This window comes from Neolamprologus multifasciatus, chromosome 2 (genome assembly GCF_963576455.1).
Source record: "Neolamprologus multifasciatus chromosome 2, fNeoMul1.2, whole genome shotgun sequence".
Lineage (NCBI taxonomy): Eukaryota > Metazoa > Chordata > Actinopteri > Cichliformes > Cichlidae > Neolamprologus > Neolamprologus multifasciatus.
In genome coordinates this window covers 34525303-34549515 of record NC_140440.1, presented here as the reverse complement: position 1 = coordinate 34549515, position 24213 = coordinate 34525303, and the positions used below count along the sequence as shown (strand labels likewise).

General features: G+C 37.9%; 2 long non-coding RNA genes across 2 annotated transcripts in view; one reads left to right on the top strand and one right to left on the bottom strand.

Annotated features, from left to right (window-relative positions):
* Positions 1 to 24213, top strand: part of LOC146524965 (uncharacterized) — a 214718-nt gene that overhangs the window by 22058 nt on the left and 168447 nt on the right. The window lies entirely within an intron of this gene.
* On the bottom strand, positions 8542 to 23626 carry LOC146524967 (uncharacterized). The gene is made up of 2 exons (XR_014868815.1): positions 21265 to 23626; positions 8542 to 20951 (listed from the first exon to the last, which is right to left on the bottom strand). It is a non-coding gene; the product is annotated as an uncharacterized LOC146524967 (long non-coding RNA).

Genomic DNA, 24213 nt, shown 5'->3' with positions numbered 1-24213 from the left:
ACAGTCTCTTTTAAGGCTGTAGTACTCTTAGTGTGAGCTTTATCCACCTTAAGTGCAAATGAAAGGGGTGAAAATGCTTCACTGGGCACACAGTACATCATATATGAAAGATGCCTGTTGTTAGAAGTCTTTTTTCTTTTATTAGTTGGGTCTGCAGCCATGTTAAACAATTATTTTCAGTATTTATTCAGAGTAATTTACCAGGACATTTACTGGAACTCAATCTTTAGGTGCACTATTGACATTTGACTGACATACATATAATATATAATATGTAATAAAGCACCCTGTTATGTCTAAATGAGCAAGAACCTCACATACAGTAGCACAGAGCCATATTTGTTGTTACAAACTCTTGGATAATTTTCTGGATGATTCACAGCCTTCTCTGGTGTGCAAAAAAAAGAGATAATATCCACTGACCATCATTTCTGTGGGTGAAAGTGCCTTATTGATTCCAAAGTTCAGCTGATAGGAGGGCAACTGTAGGGCTGCTCGATTATGGCAAAAATGAAAATCACGATTATTTTCACTGAAATTGAGATCTCGATTATTTGACGATATTTATTTAACAATAACAATGTGTTGAATAATGACTTTAAAAAATAATATAAAATAGTGCAAATACTGATAACAGTGCAAATGTTTGCAATATAAAAATAAATGAAAAATGTAAACATCTATGTTTAGTGAAGTTTGCAGTGTTGCTCTGTGGTGCAGCTACGACACTGTAGCAAAGTTTACACACTGTGTCTACTTGATCCACGTCTGACTCATGAACCCATAATGTTTCCAACCACTGAAGTTTTTTTTTACCTCTTTTCAACCAACAGCAGTCACTCTCCTCTCCAAATAACTTCTGCTTAACTTTCCGAGCTTCCCTCGGATCCTCTTAATCTTCGGTCCCCAACCCCCGGGCCTCGGACCCGTACCAGTCCGTGAGTCGTTTGGTACCGGGCCGCGAGAGTTGAGGCTCAGGTGTGAAATGTATAGTTTTCAGGGTTTTTATCGGTTTTTAGCGTTATTTTGTTATCGTTTTTATCGTTTACTCGGTTTTCCTGGGTCTTTTCACGTGTGTTATGAATAAATTTTCTTTTTTTGGTACCGGTACTAGTTTTATTTTGTTGTATTTATCCGCGACACCTTAAAGGCCGGTCCGTGAAAATATTGTCGGGCATAAACCGGTCCGTGGCGCAAAAAAGGTTGGAGACCGGTGCTCTTAATTGTTGTGACACGTGTTCGAAATGCAGAGAGGTGCGCTCGATTTGCCACACGGAGCAGCGCGAGAGTAAAGCACGAGGGAGGGGTTAATAATCGGCTCAGTCGTTTTTAATGATCGTTGAAAGCCCAGATCGTAATCGAGATTAAAATTCGATTAATTGAGCAGCCCTATGCAACCGTGAGTCAAATGCCAACTTACAACTGAGATATGCAGAAAAGCATCTCTGAACACAAAACACATTGGAGCAGATGGGCTCTACAACAGCAGAAGACCACATTGGGTGCCATTCCTTTCAAGTAACAACAAGAATACAATTAAAACTAAAGAAGCTAAGATTACAATTTTCATCTCCTCACCAAATTTGGCAATAAATGTTTAAAAAGAGGCTGCCTGGTCTGATAAATATCAATTTATGCTGTGACATTGGGCTGGTACAGTCAGAATGTCTCTAAACAACATCCTGCCTTGTATCACTGGTTCAGGCTGGTGGTGGAGTATAATTTAAAATACCACAGCCAACATGAGTATTGTTACTGACCATGTTCATCCCGCCATAAAAACAGTGCACCTATCTGTCAAAGGACAGCAGGGTCAGAAAAACTGCAATAATCTCAAAGGGCAAGGTGTACCTAATAAAGTGGCAGGTGATTGTAAATGTCAAATTAACAGAGTGGTTTAACGTGACTAGGTCACCAGTCCATCATAGAGGTAACATGAAAAAAATAAGCAATTATTCACTGACGTGTTGACTCCAATGGCCCATTTAGAATCACCACTTAATCTTATCTGAATGTCTTTATGCTGTTTATAAAATTTCAACAAACATTTAATTATAAAGACTAATCGAGCACAATGCTACAAACTTTATTATAAGTTAAAAAACAACATGGAAACATATTCTCTGGTTGTTAGCAGTTTTAGTAGAATGACGCAGTGAGTTTTCAATGTGCAGGTGTTGGAATTCACATGTCTGAAGAGTCTCTTCACTCTCAGGTTCAGCCCATTTTTTCTGCCTCATTTACGGCCTGATTGGAGTTTGGGCAGCAACAGAGGCCAGGTTTTAATTCTCTCTCATAATGAATTAGCGTCATAATTAGTGACAGGGCTAACCTTCTTATTGCAATGAGCGGGAATGTGTGAGTCTGTGCATTTTGCAGTAATTGCAGTTTGTGTATATGTGTGGAGGCTGAAAGTATTGCGCTGAGCACTTGTGCATAATTTCCTGTTTCATCAGTAACTGTTACTAATAAGATGTCCAATATTCTGCATGCCAGTGGACTTCTGTGCACTCTATTCTATGGTTCTGTTCAGTGCCTTTGGCTTTGCACAGAGGTATACATTCACACTGGGTAACAACGTTCCCAGTTAAAAATTACATCAGTCTGAAAAACAGATATATCTTAGAGTTCATTTTGCAGCTTCCCACCAATTGTAGCAGATGAAAATATTGCTGACAGAGAAGGCATATTATCTAACAAAGCAGCTAGCGCTTCACAATAAAGTTCCTTTATGGGGAAACAATTTGCTTCTAGCATTGAGGTACTATACCTCAAAATCAAGGTAAAATGTCATTGTTGAACTATTTGTAATTAGTGGTTCAGCTAGGAGAAAAAGACCTCTAGTTAAACCAATTACTAATGGCAGGGAAGCAATTTTCACTATGTTTCCAATTACAAAACCAGCTGTTGAATAAATACAAATGGTAATTCTTTTTTTTTCTTTCATTCTTATTACAAGCAGAAACTTTATAATCTTCCTGTTAAATTATATAATCTTCTGCTATTCCACAGGTATTAATATAAGCCATTAGGACCATGGAGTTTCATTCGACTTGGAACTGAACGGTGGCATAATTTTGGAAAATCTGACTTTATACCACTGAAGCGATACAGTGGAAGTGAAAATTGCAGGTCGAAATCTCTCAATTCCTACCATAAAACTGACACTGATTAAATTAAAAGGTGTGAATTTGATGGTTAGTGCCTTAGTCTTGTAAATTAGAGAGTAGGTAATACATCATAACGTGATTATTAGACCATAAGGAAAATACATAATTGGATTTGAGGGTTTATAGCAGCATTTTTCATGTTAGAAGCTTAAGCATTAAATTTGAACTTTGTGTGTTTTAAATATTTCAGTCATTTCAGATATTTCTGCTTTCCAAAATTCAACTATTAGAGACAAATATGAGCAGATGCAACTTACTGTTAATAAATGCTACATAGTACTAAGGTGTTTTGATGCATTTGGGTGTGCATGCATCCAAGTACAGTGGCAACCAAAGTAACCATCATTAGGTAATAGAAAACATGGTATACTGTGATACTTGCCTGCAAACTTAAAAACAAAATACTTAATAGCATCATCTTGTTCAGATATAATGCCTAATGAAATGCATAACATGGTTATTCTTTTGAATAATAGCAGTGTTAAAAATACATTAATCTGCACACTAAATAGCGCCTGTACTGTATAAGATCTAATTTACTGTGTCAGGCTTTCACTTTCTTTTTTTCCTACACTTTTCACTCTTTTCAGGTGTTGGCACGTGTATTCCCTTTGTTTCAAATTAAAGAACTTTGTAGTTCACAAAATTATAATAGAAGGACTGCTGTCTGCATTGACAATACAGAGCAATCCCACTTTTGTGTCTGTGAGATCCATCTTCCAGTGAAGGCTCACTTCACCTGTGACCCGCAGTATATATTGGGACATGACCTGGAAACAGCTGTAATTGACTAATTTCTACTCACCCAGGGAGCTGTTACTGCAGAAGGCTTACTGATGGCCCTTGTTTTGAGTCAGCAAAGCTAGGGTTTAATATTAAAATTGGTTCTTTTGGATCTCTTTGAAAATGTTTGTATATGTAGCTTTTTAAAAAAAAAAAAAAAAAATCATTTTTCAAATAGCCAGAACTTAACTACACATACAACCTCTCAATAACTGAAACTTTAAGTGTTTTCTGTCCTTATATATCACTCAAGACTGTCAACCATGAAAAATGCAACATTTAAGCCTCTTTCTCATTTGTTTTAACTTAAAGGACACTGTGCTGGTTTGATGTGTGACACAGTAGGGCCTTTAGTTACATCCAATACATGGAAATGTAATTTAATAAATAATAACACAATTTGGGAAGTTTGTGATGTTAAATTGTTGTTGTGGTTTCATCAGAGAACTCTTGGTTCATTGCTAAATTGTGACAGTTTTATGCAAGTATTTTTTACAGCACAATAAATAATTCAAGCTTTCTGACAATATTTTCTAAAAACATGTACTCACACTCACCGACAGGGTATAACCTATATTTTGAAAAACTTAAGATTGCAACTGTTTAGCTTGAACTCTAAACCAGACAAAACTTTAGGTTTGAGACGTAAATAAACGGAATGTGACATGAAGGATACATTTCATTGTATCTACAACATACAATGAAATGTATCCTTCATGTCACATTCCGTTTATTTACGTCTCAAACTTCTAAATAAACCAATAATCTAATCAATATCTATAATATCTAAAACAGGAACCAGTATGATTCCCGTCGATGCCTTCCTTTAAAAATGTTCCTTCAGCTTTTGAGTTTACAAAGCAAAAGCTGAAGGAACTTGAAAAAAAAAAATAGCTCGCTGAACTTGCAGTATTGCCATTCACTAAGAGTTCAAAGCTGAATGTGCTGATGTTAGATTATTGAACATAGTTTGGTTGACAAGGTAAACTGTATTATATGTGAGGTGAAAGTCATACCCCTCACTAAATTGATGCTATGATGCTTTTTTCCTTCTTGAATGATTTTTGCTAAATGGATGCTGGCCACTTTTCTTTAGAAGGTAGGCCGTGGTAACATTGATGCATCATGCTCACTGTGACACGTCTGAAGTCCTTCTATGAGATTAACAGTTAAGCTTGTATGGAATATCTTGTAAGCAGCAATAACGTGAAAGAGAAAATACACATCGCTACAGGTTGTTTTCAGAGTCTTAAGAGTTCAATATGTAGGGGTGGGGGAAAAAAATCGATACTTTGTAGCATGGTGATATTTTGTTTGCTAATAATGTATGGATACAGGGACAGCAGAAATCGATATTTTGTTACAAAAAGGTTTTTGTGCTCTGACTTCAGAGCATGTTGATCCTTTTTCTGAGCAAGAATCCTGACATTCCTTCACTGTCCAAATGTGTTTAACTTGTTTTTGGCAGCAATAAACATGACAGTTTACTTATTTTAATTTAAGACATGTTTTATTTTAATCAAGTTTAAAACTTTTTTATTTAATGTAAAATTATATTTTGTTTTAATTTACTTTCAAATTCTTCAGTTGCTGAAGGGGCTGCATAGTTTTCATAAACTGCATAGTTCAGAATAGCTATAATTGTACCAGATGGTTGATTCAGTTAAGTTGGACTAGACTGTAATACAAACCGTTCAGTTTGTCAACAATCAAACTGAAATGAGAGAAAGACTGAGTGTGAGACTTTGATATTAGAGAAAATGAATATTGATAAAGTTTACCTTTATGTACAGAATCTGAATATCGCAAAATATAAAAAAATTGCAATAATATTGTATCGTGCGTTAAGTATTGTGATAATATCGTATCGTGGGATGTATGGTGATTCCCACCTCTATCAATATGTATCTGCAGAATCAGACAACAGCAAATTCCAAAGCGTTTTTCAAAGCGTGGTGTAACAGCAACAATGCACTTACATAATTAATCAATAACAGATATCAAGACAAAACTATGACCTAATGAATTATATGTCATTTGTTATAATGTTATATTGCACAATATTGACTCCTCTGACTTGTAACATCAATGTTATCATAATGTCTGAAAGAACAAACTGATGGATCGTGGATTACATATCTAACAATGAGCTCTTTGGTAAGTGTAAATAAATACATAATAAATAGAAAGTACCTCATGAAAACATTTCATTAGGGTATTTTTTTGTATTTCTTTGGATGCATACTTAATCTCCCTTTTCTCCATTTAGCAGCAGTAGTATATGACGTATATATACTGTTATAAGACTTTAATATGGCATTGTTAACAATGAGGAATTTTAACAAGTTTAATACTTCCCCCTTTATGTTTTCGAGTTGAGTATATTTATTATGACTAACTATTGCATTTCCCTCATCTTCACCATTAAGATAACAATGAGCTCTTTGTTAAGACTAGTCATAGATATTTTGTTATTACTTGAAATAATGTCTCACAGGAAGGAAATTTTGCCAAGGCCAGCAGCAGAGAACAAGGCAACAGTTCAGATCTGGATCCACTATGGAGAATATCATAAAACGATCCTGATGATGAAACCAGCTGTGATAACAGATGTTCATGTGGAATCCTATTTCTCATGCAGTCTTTTACAGTATGGAGATACCAGAGGGAATCTATTTGTATGTGAGGATAATTGCTGTATCCTCCTGGCCTGCTCTCCAAAGTCTCTATGTCTTTATCACTTTAATCAATTCAGTTTATGTAATTAGTTGTTAACCTCCTATTAGCAATAACAACTAGTCTCTCTACAACATGGACTGTTATTTGCTTTTATGTTTGCATTATTTTCATTTATATTTAGGATTTGGTGCTTTATGTATAGTTTTGTTGTCTTCACTCCATTGTTACTTGAAGCTGATGAATGTCAATGACTTACTATCATGTCTGTTCGGCATACTGCTGCCAATCATTTTCTATGTGTACACTTCTTCAGTTTCTCAAAAAACATTAGGCACTGTATAAATATATTCCTTAACTTTAAAATTTTAAGCTTCAGCAGGGAAAAGATTAATGTACATCTTCTTCCAATTCTACGTTTTTATGTTTCAGAACACAATAATGATTAAAAAAAAAGAAAGTACCACCAGTGCTGCCCCTCAACCTCCTAGTAGATGCACCTAAGATCTAAATTTGAAGATCCTAGCTGATTTCAATAAAGTTGATCTTTGACCTTAAGATTGCGATCACTGAAATTCAAACTCATCTGAGACTTTTAGTAAACACCCTTATGATATGAATGACAAAATCCTAGGTGACTTCCTTCTTGAGTTATTGTATTCATGAGATTTTCAGAAGACTTTACATTTGACACCGAGGTCGAGCTGACTGAGATTCAAACTCTTGTGAGATTTTAATAGATACACCAACGGTAATCCTATGTCACCTGTCAGGTTTCTATAGTGGATTTATGTCACCTCATTCTCAAGTAATCGCATTCACAATCGTGGGTTTCCATGTCGCCCACCTGTGTTAGTGACAACAATGCCACAACAGCCTTTTATGAATGAAGGGAAAAAATCATGCACTTCTTAGCAGGTCTTAATATTAGGTAACTATATCCTCAGATGTACAGGGTGGGCCATTTATATGGATACACTGTAATAACATGGGAATGGTTGGTGATATTAAAGTCCTGTTTGTGGCACATTAGTATATGCGAGGAGGCAAACTCCTCAAGATGGGTGGTGTCCATGGTGGCCATTTAGAAGGCGGCCATCTTGGATACAACTTTTGTTTTTTCAATAGGAAGAGGGCCATGTGACACATCAAACTTATTGGTAATGTCACAAGAAAAACAATGGTGTTCTTGGTTTCAACGTAACTTTATTCTTTCATGAGTTATTTACAAGTTTCTGACCACTTATAACATGTGTTCAATGTGCTGCCCATTGTGTTGGATTGTCAATGCAACCCTCTTCTCCCACTCTTCACACACTGATAGCAACACCGCAGGAGAAATGCCAGCACAGGCATCCAGTATCCGTAGTTTCAGGTGCTGCACATCTCGTATCTCCACACCATAGACAATTGCCTTCAGATGACCCCAAAGATAAAAGTCTAAGGGGGTCAGATCGGGAGACCTTGGGGGCTTTTCAACTGGCCACGACCAGAGATGGGCAGTAACGCGTTACAGTAACGCAAAACAAAAGTTGTATCCAAGATGGCCGACTTCTAAATGGCCACCACCCATCTTGAGGAGTTTGTCCCCTCACATATACTAATGTGCCACAAACAGGACTTTAATATCACCAACCATTCCCATGTTATTACGGTGTATCCTTATAAATGGCCTTATAAATAAGGTGTCATCATTTATTTGCCAATACTAGGCCAGAAGAAGTGTGTGAAAAAGTAAATACAAGTGAGTACACTACACGATTCACCAGCTTGTAGAACCACTTTTAGCAGAAATAACTTGAAACAATCATGTTCTGTATGACTTTATAAGTCTCTCACATAATTTTTGAGGAATTTTGACCCACTATTCTTTACAACAATGCTTCCATTCATTGAGATTTGCTTGCATTCATTTGGGGGGGAATCATTGTCCTGTTGTCCTATTTTGTCTAAGCTTCTGGAGCCACAGCACATATTTCACATTAGAAAAATCACACGGCACACCACCAAACAAAAAGTCACAAAAAGCATATTGAGTTTTCCGTGCACACCAGGTATAGCGGAATTGGCTCGGTTTGTCCCCAGTATACCTTTTTTCTTCCGACCACATGCTAGGGCCTTCGTCTGGGTCGGACTATTGTCCAGGACACAGGTCAGATGGACTACTTTTTCTTTTCAAACATTTATCTATTGCTATTACGCGCTGGATCGTCTCACAGCATAACTATTGTGTAATTTCTTCTTTGTCTTCTTCTGTTTTATTGGCAGTTGGCCCCATTTAATTAGAGCCAGTAGTTGTACCGCCCTCTAGTGGAAGAGAATGTAATTGTACTGCCCGTTACTCACGCCGATTGTTTAGTCTATCAAACAGGTGGAACCAGATAATCTTCCATGGCACACCTGATCATTTCTCACTGCACACCTATGTGCCACGACACAGTGGTTGGGAAACACTGATCTAAGGTTTGGCTGTCAGATAAATGGCCCCACAAGTGACTCTAAAATACTTTGGTATACAAAGTCGATGCAATAACTGCAGGGTTCCCAATGTCCTGTTGCAGCAAAACAAGCCCAAAAAAGCCCTCCACCACTGTGCATGACAGCTAGTATGAGGTGTTTTTGCTGATATGCTGTGTTTGCTTGTTTGTTTTGCCAATCTGTACATTATGGCTAAACATCTATGCTTTGGTCTCATCTGTCACATGCACTTCAGTGCAAAACAGTGACTCTTACCCACGGACAGTTGGCATGCAGACTGGAGCAGACAGGGACTGAACCACCAACCTTGTGATTTGATTAGTAGATGACCTCCTCTACCTTCTGAGCTACAGTCACCTACAAATCCCATATTAGATTGCGTCGTTTTATTGTATTGTATCAGTAATCATTGTCATTGTATAATGATGGGCATTACATTAGAAATAATCATGTAACCCTTCCCAGCAACATTTGATTGTTTAAGACCTTGCTTATGCCTTTCCTCATTGGCAGTGTGTTAACACACACTTGAGTGCTCCAGACCAGGAAACTGCCAAAACTTCCCTTTTATAGATCAGTTAATCAAGTGCAGCACGAGGTGCTTCTAACCCTGTGAATTTCTATGGACACTTTAAGGGACTTGATTTTCACACAGTGCTTCTTGGCTTAACTTTTAACGCAATAATAAAGTGTTATATGTCATATTTTGTAGTTCGTCTGAGGTTCTATTTTAATCACTATAGTGACTGATGAGAACCAGACTTTTTTAAAATTATATCTTGATTTGCTGGGACATTTAGTCCTGGGAAGATTGGCAATGGCCCGGAATGTTTTCCATTTGTTATCTTTCTCACTATTGACTGATAGATTAAATTATTTAAAAATTACCTTATAACCCCTCCCAGGTCATTGCTGCTCATTGCAACAATCTCATCATTGATTACATTGTGTTAACTCACATCTGAATGCCCCAGACCTGAAACTGCGAAAACATCTGCTTTTATAGAGGCGCTTATCCTTGTTGATAATTAATTAAGTATAGTATCAGCATGTGGCTACAATTCACCCTCTTAATTCTAATAAGGGTATAGTTAGTTTTTGACACACTTCATTTTGACTTGTTGTTATACAAATGAGGTTGTATCAAATTTTGAACCTGCTAAGGACCAGTTTTTGTTATGTTTTGTTATGTCCAGATACATAAACCTTATTACTGATAACGATTTTCCAAGACTCCACTTGTAATTAATCATTTACTTCATGATTCACGTTTTATACAGAATCACAAATATACAGTTTATTTGTCTATATTATGTAAAGTTACTAACAAAATCATTGGAAACTGCCTGCTAATATAATAAACACACTAAATGTCTGTAGAACTAATTTGGATTTCCTCTGGTGTAGATGATCAGAAGAAATCAAAATAGCTCCATCTAGGCTAAAAACGTTAGGCTTCTTTACATCTGGCAGAGAAAAAAATGCATGCAGACAGGAATCTACAAACAGAAGCAAGCTGAACAGAGGCTATTCCCAAGGTATGTTGTTTACTTGAGGTTGAGCTGCAGCAGCTGAGCTTTGTTCATAAAATTACTCAAAATAACCAATTATCCGTCTTTGGTGGTATATAGAAAAAATCCCAAACCCCAGAGGATGCCTGGAGTCCTCACACTGACAGAAACCACTCATGTCACATGTGCTAAATATAGTTTATTTTTTTAAATATTTGCTTCTTCTTCCCACTGTCAGCATTCTAATTTGGTCTGTGTCATTACGTTTGTCTGCTTCAACATCTGTCAGTCCATTTTTACATCTCTCAAATCAAAGGCAAACAAGTAGTGTAACAGTATTGGTCCTAATAGATAGGAGACTTGGAGCATAAATGCTGAAGCAATAAGGCAGTGCAAATTACAACAATGAAATGACAGAACTTTTGAGGTGCAGAATACAGTGATTCACAGGTGAAAATGAAAAAAACAAACAAACAAACATTGTGCTCGAATGAACCCTTGGGTGTGATTACTACTAGAGCCGTGTTTAATGTTTTTAATTTTACATGTGGCTAATGAAGAAAGTAATTCATCGTGTACAGTTGAAGGTTGGCTGGGCCCTAGCGTGGGGGTGGATCAAACATTCATCAAGATACACATGTGCAGGTGTCTAGCAGTTGATGTGCATGTGAAAGAAAAGGAGGGCATCTGTTCACAAATGTGTTTTGGCCATCTGTAACTCCCAATGTATTTTTTCTTTCAAATAAGATCAGACTTGCAAAGAGCTGTGCAACATATAGAAAGCACATTTACATTGAGCACTTTTAAAATAATTTATTGTAATGCACGATGAAGCATCTTTCAACTACAGAGTATGTTGTAGGGCTGCCACGATTAGTCGTCTAGTCACGATTACGTCGACTATCAAAATCGTCGACGACTGATTTAATAGTGGACGAGTCGTTTGAAGCTTTGTAAGATCACAAAAGACGCAGGAATAAGTAGCAGGATTTAAGAGTGTAATAACGGACTGAAACAGAAGATGGCAGCACTGCATGTACAAGGATGCCAGCTGCCGTTAAACCCCGAAGAAGAAGAAGAAGCTGTGTCCCAGAATTCATAGCGCAGCCCAGCTCAGTTTCCAACAATGGCGGCAGCTAGTTAGTTTTAATATTACTCTTATTATTCTTTCTGGGTCACAAAATAAACGTTTAACATGTTTTCAGGCGAGAATGTAGCTGTGTAAACCTCAAATATCTGCTCAGTTTATCAGGACACCACATATTTTCAAAAGCGCTCCGACGTTTTCGGAGACGTCTGTTACCCACTAGCTCAATAGCTAGCCGGGGGCTAGGCTAACTAGAGCCGTGAGAGCTCCCGGCAAATCGTTTTCAAACCCACCGCCGTCTTTCGCTACTCAGGTTAAACATGATATATAAGTCACTTGATAACTTAACAATGTTATTGTTTGGCTTTTTTTTTGTATTTTATTTGTTCCTGAGTAAATCGGTTTGGCTGAGATTAAACTTATAGTTTTTACACAGCTGAATAAACGTCAAGCAGACAGCTGATTATCAGAAGTGTGAGATGCTCAAGAATATACTCCGGTGTCCTGTTATATTTTAGATAGCAAGGAGTTTATTAAACTTCACCGAAACAATCTGCAAATTTCATTAAAATTTAATAAACTATCATCTTGTCTTTATTTTTAGTTAGCACATACCTTAAACACTTCAAGCTGTAAGCTAATGATAGTTATATAAGAGCAGATGCTGCTGGTGCAATAAGCTGTATGTTTTATGTCCAATGGATGATGATCTGATTAGTTGACTAATCGCAAAAATAATCGGTGACTAGTCGACTATCAAAATAATCGTTTGTGGCAGCCCTAGTATGTTGCCTGCAAAAAGGAAAGTGAATAATAAATAAGGAGGTCAGAGTATATCCAAGTAAGCCCTGTGAATCAACACAATAAGAACACCCTCTCATTGACATCATACTCAGCCATAATGTGGTCATCTCAGGCATAACACCCACCTGCTGTTCAAAACGTCTGTTTGTAATGGGCGGCTGAACAGAACTAAGCTGGCTTAAAGAAAAAGGGACTGGACCAGTCTTATACCAGAACCAGTGTAAGACTTATCTTATAGTTATTATCTATTAGTTACAAGTAAGGTAAGGTAAACAAGTTTAAGTGAGTTTAAGAACAATGATATTGTTATGGAAAAAAGTGCAACTGTTTATGAAAATTAGGTGGGTTACAAGAAGATTAAAGGAATATTAAAATGTGTATTTTAAGATGTAGTATAGTATTAACAATACATGAAAAGATCTGTCATATTAAAGTTCATATACATACAATGAATTCATACATTCCTCCTTAAACAATGGACATTGTAGACTATTTTAGAATTATTAAATATAACTGTAATAATAACACCCAGAGAAAAGTGTGAATAAAAGGTCTACTGCAGTGTACACAGAGGTAATACATTAGCATATCTCAAAGCACTTAATTTTTATCATTTTCTTTATTTTAATAACTTAGAGAATGGTTTTTCAAAAACCTTTGTTCTCAAGGTTCGCATGTGATTATATTTCTGTCAACCTCACTTGGTGTGGGTTGTCTGATAATTTATGGTTGTGAGGTAACAGACAGTTAAAGTAGAGGTGTCTCAATCGGTCAATTAATCAGTCCGTAGATGGAAAACGAACCGCAAACTGGCATGATTATCAGTTTGCATTTATCAAGCAAAGGGTCAGTTTAAAAGAGAATCGGAGAAGTTTTCCCCCCTAAATGATAATATACATGTGATGATGTGTGGAAGCAAGGATGACAACTTTAAAGGTATTTCTATCAGTAGTGGGAAATCTTCTGAAGTGATTAGAAAACCTCCCCAGAATTCTCACACTGGCAGAAATGAAACATTTTGTCGTATTCATAAATTCATGTGAGAATAGCATGAAATTTCAAACTTCACTTCGAATGCTCCCTGTTGATTTGTACTGTGGCATCACATTTTTCAGTCTACATATCAAGTAAATTGATGGCCCTGGAGAGGGAGGTGAGGGAATTAAGAGAAACAGAGATATGCTGCATGTTGAAATTAAGATGAAAATGGGGATGAAAAGCAGAAATGGGCTGGGTGGCTTGGATATGGTGGTAATGGAATTCCATTGGGCAAACTTCTAATTAGTTCTGCTAGCCTGCGGCAATTCATTGCTACTGGCCTTGTAGCACACTCAGTTCCTGCAAGGCCTTTAACAGAATGATTGACCGCACTGGCAAAGCAACTGTTGATGGCTATCATAAGCATAGTACTTGCATTTAATTACCCTGGGGATTACAATGTATGAAAAATATTCACATGCAAAAGGATCAATAATTGGCCTTTACAGTATATTAACTATGACACCCCCTGCAAGAGTTTAAATTGCAAGCACAAGGAGTTCATGTGGCTGGTCCGTGCTTCAGGACCTTGAAAATCTTTGATAGAAACTCTTTTTCACCAGCATATATCAGAATATATTCCTACTCTTGATGGTAATATGAAATGACACATCGTGGATTACTATTTTAATGTTACTGGGTGCATAGTCTCACAAAACAGACTGTTTCAGGGAACATGGTCATTTTGTTCTGTGAGCTTGTGAGTAATCATTTTATTCCACAATGGCAAAGAAAGCAGGAGCGTGCCTACAACTAACTTACTTTGTGCCGCTCCTTAATTGGCCAGCAAGGGAAATCATGGGAAATGGTGTCACAGTGAATGTGTGCTGCCCCAATGAGTAAATGGTAATGGGAAGTTGTCAGGGGGCAGCATTAGCAACATGTTTAAAAAGCTGTTTTTTTTCCTTAACTCTAGGAAAAATGCAGCTTAATGGATGGCAGTAAGAGAGAAGGTAAGAGAATACCATGAATCACTATGACCAACATCTCATTATCACAGGTTAAGCATCAAGGATAGTAATATAATAAACATAATGATATGATGGGTCTGCATATTTTGTTCCTGTCAGTAGTTTCTCTCTCTTCCAGTCAATAGCAGAATTAGAGTATCAGAGCAGAAATAAACTAGGACAATCATTTTATCATAAACACAGTTGGAGAGGCCAGCCTCAGTGTCACTTATCATTAGTGTGAATCTCACAAACGTGTTGTAAATGTCAAAGTAAGTTGCTTTAATTACCCAAACGATACAAGTTCAACCGCACTCACTCCAAGACTGTTCCTCTTATATGATATGGTCTCATTAATTCAAATTATATTCACACCTCCCAGAGTTGTTTTCACACGTTATAGTTTTCTTTTTTTCCCTTGTTGTTCTGATAGATCACACAGATGGACAAAGAAACTCTGTGGCACTTTCTGTTCAATTGTGCACACATTTAACATAATTCCCCGCAATATAGAGGTATTTATTGCTGATTGTTATTACAGTAGACTGTTACATCCTTTTTAATATACACTGCTCAAAATAAAGGAACATTTTGAAAACTCGTCAGATCTCAGAGGGATAAAAATCATGTTTGACATCTATACTGATAATGGACTGGGTAATGTGTTAGGAACAAAAGCATCCCGGATCGCTTGATGGAAATGAAAATTATCAATCAACAGAGGGCTGAGCTCAAACACTACCGAAAAATCAAAGTGAAAAAATCATCTGGCAGGCTATCATGCAAACAGCTCAAAATAGTACTCTGGCACTGCTTTAGCATACTCCTAATGAGACAATTGATGGCATCTGGTTTTTGGTTAGAGACATTCACACCAGTGGCCTACTTTGAGGATATTTTGTAGTGTTCTGACACTCCTTATCCTATTCCTCCTTGCACAAATGAGCAGATACCCATCCTGTTAATGGGTTAAGGACCCTGTCCAGGTCTCCTTGGGGAACTACCTGTCTCCTAGAATCTCCTCCGTGCTCTTGAGACTGTGCCGAGGCTCACAGCAATCCTATTGTTGTGATGATCTGCTTCTTAGTCTTGGGTTGGTATAGTTTAGTTCTTGTGCCTCTTTGTTTCTTCGTTTTGTATAGGAATTTCTTTTACTTATGTATTAATCACATTATTTTATTGTATGATGCCTTGGTGCCACTGGATTTTAACATGTTCACGCTCATACAGTAAGACAAATGGTGGGGGTGTAGTAAGGAAGTTGGGGGAAGCAGACGACTCCACAGGAAGAGTCTTTTGTCTCTTCGAGGACTCAAGAAAGTGTGAACCTTAAGGTGTGAAACAGCTGTGTGCTGCCTTTTGTTCCTGGAGAAGGTGTTTAACTGAGAGCCGTGTTAGGCTCAGTGAGACTCTGCTGACCTCTGCCCCGCGGTCATGCAGGCTCTCCACCAACTTGGTTGTCTGTTCTTTGTGTTTTGATTAAAGAATGTTAGCTACCGCTCACCGCTCGTCTGCAGGCTTTATTTAAATTGTGAACTTCCACAACAGTTTGTGTTCCTAGTTCTTAGGTTCCTGGTCATTTAGTCTGTTTCCTTTTATGTCCTGTTTGTCTTGGTTTTGCCTCTGTGTATTCTCCCCTTGTTACGTCAGTCTTGTCTTCATTTTTCTCTGCCTGTTTCCCCAGTCATGTCTCTGTGTGTCTGTCTGGTTTCTCTCACCCTCTCTCGTCTCTTGCTCCTCGCCTTCTCTGGTCCCTCGCCCCTCACTCCCTTGCTATGTCTCTTGTCCTTCGCTATCTCCTTCCTCTGTTTCCTCTGTCTGCATCACCGTGCGTGTGTCTCATATTTCCTGTTTTAGTTTGACAGTCTCTGTTCAGCTGTGCTTCCCTTGTCTCGTCAGTTGATTGTGTTCAGCCATGTTTCCCACGTGTTTCTGAATCTCTTGTGTATTTTTTTGTCTTGTGTGATCTCTCTCATTCCCTGTTGTGTGTTCTGCCTGCTTGTTTAGTTCATGTGCTTTCCTGTTTGGTTTTTGTACTTTTGGATTTCACCAATAAAGCTGAGGTTTGAGTTTAGTTTTGCCTCAGCATCTTCATTTTGGGTCGTCAATCCTGCCTTACTCAGTGCATTACAATGCCATCCTGGAGGAGCTGGACTACCTGTGCAACCTCTGTGAGGTCCAGGTTATGCTTCATGCTATCAGTAGTGACACTCATCCTAGCTAAATGCAAAACTAGTGAGGAAGGCAAAATTGTCAGTGGTCTCCACCTATAAAACCATTCCTGTTTTAGGGTTGTCTCGTGGTTGCTTTAGGTTTGATTTGTTTAGTTATTTTGCTCTAAATGTTTAATTTTCCTTATTGATTTTTATTTGTATACCCTGGGCAGGTCATCTGTCCATCACAGCCACCACATTATATCATTAGCTAATTTGCAATGTCTTGGACATCTTACTATTTGTTTCCTGCACACTGGTTACTGGGGATTATGTTTTTTATGCTGCTGGTATTGCCAAGTATCTCTAGAGCATTTTTGGTTCTACATTTTGGTTTGGTTGTGACTCGTGATGCCTTAATATGCATCAAAATAGGTTGAGTCTTCATTTGCTTCACCAACAATAAAACATCCCGTCTTCTGATTTACCAACATTTTCTACTACAGGGATCACAATGTATCGCTTGATAAGAGCTGAAACTGCGTATGTCCCAATTCACTGGGTTCCACTGCTGTTAATGAAAATGCAGAAAGCATCAAACCAAAGCTGAGACAGGTACAAATAAAAAATAAAACAAAAGTAAAACGTTAAAGCCTGTCTAACCTGCCTAGTATGTTGACACCAGGCAAGTCATACAAAGTTTGACTGTGTTTGAAGCCCAAAGTCCAGATTGGACCACAGTTCTCCTAAACTATGCTGGGAACAGCTGGACTTGATGACAAATGTGAATAGTATAAAACATCAACACACTGGTTAATGAAGGCCTACTGTGAACATGCTAGCTGAGCACTGTCACTGTCACTGTCTTGGTATTTTGAAACCAAATATGATGAGCAACAGATGATTCTCAAAGTCAAACTGCACACACACCCTGGATAATCCTTAAAAACACTAAAAATAATCAAAATTGACAAAATAGACTTCATTTTGTGTTCACAAGTAACTAAGCTCATAAACCCATCAGGAAAGTGTTCAGTGCCATGAAAAGTCAAGGGTATTTTCCCCCCCAGTTCACTTCTGTACTACTAGATATCTTTCTTCAACCTTGGGGATCACAATTAGGGTAATTAATAAATATGATTCAAGCAATTACAAACTCATTAGTCGACTAACTGTTCATCTGAAACTATTCCTGTTTCAAACAATTTTGAAATTACAAGCAGGGAAAGCATTTTAAAGCATATCCTATTGGCACACTACATAATGCATAATTTACAGAAAGTATTAAAGACCTGTGCACTTCTGTTTCCTGATTCAGGGTAATTAACGTGTTAGTGATAGCGGGGCTAGCTGTGGGGAGGTCTGAACAATCTGATTGCCCAGTATGCTCTCAGTGTGAAGTGTTGATGATTCCTTTGGACACTGCATTGGATAAAATTGCTGCAAAAAACACTAATCAGCTCTGGCTACACTCTCTAACTTTACTCTCATTAAAGTTGGCAAGTGACATTTAACTACTACACCAGGGACTTCAAATGCAAATAAATGGCAACTTCAGTGTTAGAATTATAATGGCCTTCTTATTCCGCTTTTAATGACCCAGTCTAGTTTTTAAAGTCACCTCCTTAAGAAAAGGTAGCTTTTCTGCTCCTACAACCTGCCTTCTTATTGGCTAATAGGGAGCAAATGATGTCAGCTTAACTGTAGAGGGATCTCAGAGATGAGGAGAGGGCTAAAAGCTCAATCTTTAACTCCTCCACTTTCCCCTCTTCTAAACCAGCTTTATGGAAGCCCATTTGGATATTTTCATGCTACATTTCATACAAGGGTCTCTCTAATCCCCAGGCCCACCTAATGAGGTGGTAATGAAAAGTTAATCCATATAACTCAACTCCACCTAGCCTTTAGCTAATGCTGCTTTTAACTCCAGCTCTCATTAACTTTTAAAACAAGAACCATTAACAACAGGTTGGTAGATTACCCATCAACTGGCCTCCCAAGCCTTCTCCTTTCCAACTCTTCACTGTGTCTGAACTTTAAAGCACAATTAGGTAAGTGAGGGAAACTCTTGGTACACACCGACCACCTAATTAGGATACAGTTTGGAGTTTCTGGAGCTCAGCTGTCACTGTATTGATTTCTCCACAGGATCCTTCTGCTCATAGAGTGGTCACCTTGGGCACATAACTAGGTGTTGATGTCAAACTGTTTTTTTAGTGATGCTCCACATAAGCTTAAGCTTAATAATTCTACTTCTGTACATATGTAATAAATTAAGGAAGTACAAATTAAAAATACATTTTCTTACCTGCTAGCTTATTTAAAAAATTACAACAGCTAAACATACTGATTTGCTGCATGCACTCTATTTTCAATATGAAATGTATGAATAATTAAAGAGGATGATTAAAAATGAATCACAACCAACATGCATCGTATGCTTTAGGGGGAGGCCTACTTATAAGAAATAAACACAGCCAGCCCCACCTCTACCAAGAGTCAATATTCAGTGTGTTTAATGAGGACTGCCATTGTCTCCTTGCCTGTACATATATGACAACACTGGATGATAAAACATGTCTAACTGTACTAACGATAAATAGTGATTTGATTACAAACGGTTAATGCAAGGGCAAACAAGTGTGTAAATTTTGTATTCCTGGAGCTATCTTGACAGCTCTCAACTGATTACCAATTCATCATTTTTGTGCTGTGGTGACAGTTCTACAGCACTGTTGCTCTGGAGAATGAGAATGAGGTTAATGAATGTGGATCAGGCTAATTCCTCTGTCCTTGCCAGACCACAGGCTATAAAATACGCATATATACAGACCTGCATGGATGAGATGGTGTGTAGCAACATGGCAGTGTTTATAGCCCTCCTGAGATATTGAGTCAGAATAAAAGCACATACTGCTGTCTCCTTTTGTAGTAACTGAGATAATGGTTTTCAGATGTTGAAGAGTGGAAATGTGTATTTGTACTTTATATCAGTCATAGCTTTAGGCAAGCCAAAACTACGTTACAGCATGCCTGCATGTAACACTTTCAGTTAGGAGCATGCATTTATGTAAACAATGTACGACGCATATGCAGGAGAATAATGAGAATAGCTTACAGGTAAGATCACAGGATGTTGTGTTCATGGTGTTTTTTTCTGCTTGTTAACATCATTATGGGATTGTCTGGTAGTCTCTGTAGTCTTCAGTCTCTTTGTCATTCTCTTCAAACAACCTGGACCTCTAATGTAAAACATTAGGGGTCCAAGCTGTCAAAATATAGCTTTCAATTTTGAAGTTAAAGAACCTTCTTTCCATGTAATTACTTGGCACCAAAAAGCACAGCCTTTACACACCTATGCAGTAAACACCCTGAATGACGAGAGATAGTATTTAATGCATTACCGCATGATTTAAGACCAATTCAGTGACTAATTTATGGTCTTGCTTTGTAATTACATAGGCATACAATTCATACAGTCCACCAGTGAGTGATCCTCAGTGTGGACTTGCACACTGCTAACACTCAATTTTACATAGAAATCAATTTATGGATCTTTACCTTGAGCATGTGTATAGCGATGACTTTTGCCTGGAGGCATTTTTTTAATCTCAGTATATCAACCTTTTCTAATGAGAACAAAATATGAATTCTCACACTTATGTATTTTTAAACAGTGGGATTTAACTTTAATTGGCTGGGCTCTATATTAAGTTGTTAATTATAGCAATTAATTGAACATTAATTGTAACCATTTATCATCATGAAAATCAAAGTCAGTCCCTTATCTCTTTTTCTAATAGACAGTGTGTTTGTGGGAGTAATGATTCCAGGTAGACACTTTGACTTAATGAAGCTATATCAAACTTTTTAAGCTGATTTTATATTGTATTTACCCTCCATTTACTTTAATGAAGTATAATGCTATAATAATGAAATAAATAGTTTAGCACCAGTATTATATAAGATTACAGAAACAGTGTAACAGTGTGCAGTGATGCGACTTGCATTGATTAAAAATGTCTTTATCATAAACTAGTTAGCTTCTAAATCTATGTGTATATCTGTATATGCTACAAACTTATGGAATTAGCTCAGTTTTTGAGACACAAAGGACGTATTGTACTGTTATCGCTACGTGTTGGATACACTGTGTATGTTAACGCAGGTCAACAGCAAGCCAAACTCAATTTTCATGAGCCAGGAAACTGAGTGTCTTGCTCCTTTATTACAGTCTTCTCGACAACTTACAATCTTTTACAACTGTGGCTTGAATAGCTCGATGAAAGTGTTGAGTGAAACTAAAAAATAAACCAGAAAATAAAATATCCTTTAGCTCTTTGACATTGTGAAATAAATGCACAAAAGAAATAGTTAGTGACAGAAAACATGTATCAAAGTTAGTCTTAGCTGCTAACTAATGATAAACAGTAGTTTTAGCAATCCTCTGATATGCTAAGATTGCTAGCATCATTGCTATGTTAATAGACCATGCTCTAAGCAAAATCCGCTTCTGGGATAAGGCTAATTCCTGGCACAAACACATTCACAAAACAATCTCTAAATCAGCTGTTATAAACATATAAAACAAACCAGAACATGTAATAAACTTACAGCCATTGCTTTCGATGGTGTATATAAAGATTCAGGCCACAGGAGATGAAGTTTAAACACAGATAGGCAGGTTTTCTGTACAATGCTTTTTCCCAACTGACTGCAGCGTCTGCTTCCCACAATGCATTGCGAACACAGATTACTCCTTCAAAATAAGATACAGAAAAACTAATGCTGATTGTATAGAACATATTTTTAACTAAATGACTCTCTTTTTTAACATAAATTACCACAGATGAAATATGACATTTTATCACTAAATTATTATGAACCATTTTTTAAAATCTTTTACTTGGGACAGAACACGTAGGCTTTAGCAATGTCCAGCTCTGACATCAAACAAAAGCATCCATCCACTTAACTACTAAGTATGAGAATCATATTTAAACCAAGTCATGCAGAAGAGTGCTATAAACACAGTGGTGAAAGGACAGCTTTGGAACAGGATGGAATACAAACCAACAAAACCAAAACCAGAGAGAAGCAGTGAAGAGACATTCTGGTGTGTTATGCTGCAATACAGAACCCACTGCTGTGTATACAAGCAACCAGCAAATCTGCAGAGCGTTTAATTTTGTTGCAAAATAATGTAAATGTTAGAGTTCAGGAACATTTTCCAACCAGTCATCAGTGCACCGACCAAATTGCTGCTGAGTAAACAAGCCTTATTAGAGAGCCATGATCTCTATGGTTAGAGTGGAAGGCTGAGGGAAGAATTACCAAAGGGCTAATAGAACCGAGTTTGCCTCACACTCCATGATTAATTAATTATCATTTTCTGCTTGATGGCTCTCTGAGGGCTATGGTGCATTGCTGCTGATGCACTGTCAGCATTTGAGGCTTATTACTGTTCCAACCCATGTAAACCATATAGTACACTCTCCCAGTAACTTCAAATTACAGAGTCATAATTTCATAGTGAAAATGTAATTGGCACATTCATTACACTCCAAATTGAAACAATTCACAGAACATATGCAGCTACAGCAACTGTGGACATGTTATGGTGACGTGGTTATTTAATGAAAGTAGTTATGTACTTCAGTTCCATTTTATGGTTTCTTAGTCTTTCTATTTATGGATTCCATCATTTATTGTTCATGTCTTGACAGAGTCTGTGTAAAGACAGGGCCTCCGAGTATTCCCATAACTCTGCTTTGAGTAAAGCAATTAATTTAGTGAAAAATAATTTTGAGTCAGACTAGATAAAGCTTCAACTGGGATTTAACTTTCAGAAATGTAATTAGAAAAAGAAAACAATAGAAATGAAAAATGTTTTGTGCTTTCACTCTGCTGTCGTCCTTGTGTGGGACAACTTGGGTCCAGCAGTTTGGGGCATATTTGCTTTGCAAAAAAAAAAAATGTTTCATGAACAGACATAAGGATGCTGACACCTGTTCATCACAGTGACCACTGATCCTGCAAAACTTTCAAAATAAATATAATATGCATGATATGGCTGTCGAGTTTTATCAAAGCAGACTATAGTTTTATGCAATATTTCGCTGTACACATTTAATTGTTACAGAGCAGCGAGTTTAAGCCCAGTCTGAGCCTTTGGCACATCTAATAGACCAGAAGAACTATTGGACAACTTTCTTGTGCCCAGACTGAAAGCTGTGCATGCACATTAGCTCATGCATCTCCATTGGGGGCACTTTGGCACATAAAAGATATTCTTCTAACGACCTAATTTGGGTCATTTCACTGGACCAGTCATCTAAACAAGCTAAAAGGCCCGCTGAGGTCTGGGCAGAACAACTTCACTGTTGGAAATTCATTGTGCACCTTTTTTAAAAATATGTGTTGTATTTTCTACTCTTTGTTTTTTAGGACATATTAATCAGGTTGTTGAAGAATTAATTATTAGTGTAGTAAGAAATACATTCCTGGGTGATGGTGTAGCTATTTAGGTTGAGCAGGCGATCCATATGCTGTGATGCTGTTGCAGAGGCTCAGGTTAGAATCCACCCCAACATCATTTACTGCAAGTCTTCCCTTGCTCTGTCTCCAAGCTTTCCTATCGTAACTCCACTCATCGCCCGGCACTCCAAAGCGTACGGCCTCAAGATTAACGCCGAGAAGACCAAAGTCCTGACCACCGACGGCTCACCAGCGATCGTCCACCTCGACGGTGTGCAGATCAAACAAGTCCAACAATTTAAATATCTGGGGTCCCTCGTCGAGGAGAAGAAAGTGGCATCATCAGTGGAGATACGCTCCAGAATTGGGCAGCGTTCGCTTCCCTGCGCTGGTGCATTTGGAAGAAGAACAACATCTCATTGGCGACAAAGATCCGCCTTTACCGAACCCTGATCCTGCCATTCTACTTTACGGCGCGGAGACGTGGACAATGCTCAAACACGACAAGTTGGAAAACGACAAGTTTTCCAAATGCGTTGCCTTAGATGCGTTCTCGGTGTTTCCCTTCGCGACCGTCATTCGAATGACACCATCCTCACCAGCTGCGGCAGCCAACCGACGATTGGCGACCTAATCCAGCGCCGCCGACTCCGTTGGTTTGGCCACATTTGTCGAATGGACCTGAGCCGCTACCCCCATGGCCTACTCTGGTTGAACCGCCCCACCGATTGGAGGGTGCATCAAAATGCACCAAAAAAGACATGGATGAAACAAATCCAGGATGATTTGAAGGCCCTTCGACTTGACCTCGAGCAGGAAGAACCATCGCCTTAGATCGAAAAGCGTGGAAGATAATCGTTGGTCAAGCAAGAGAACCTGCGGCACCTACAGCAGCGTATTGGTTGCGCGGCCGACCACCACCACTGGTCGGCCGCTAAAGGACAAGAGAGATCGTAGCTCCACTATCCTATTTCAATAAAGTCTAAAAGCCCACAAAAATGTAAAAAATAACCCCCCAAAATTACCGAACTTGTTAAAGAGATTTTTGATACAAAACATTATAAGAAAGTCAGGCTTTTACAGTCT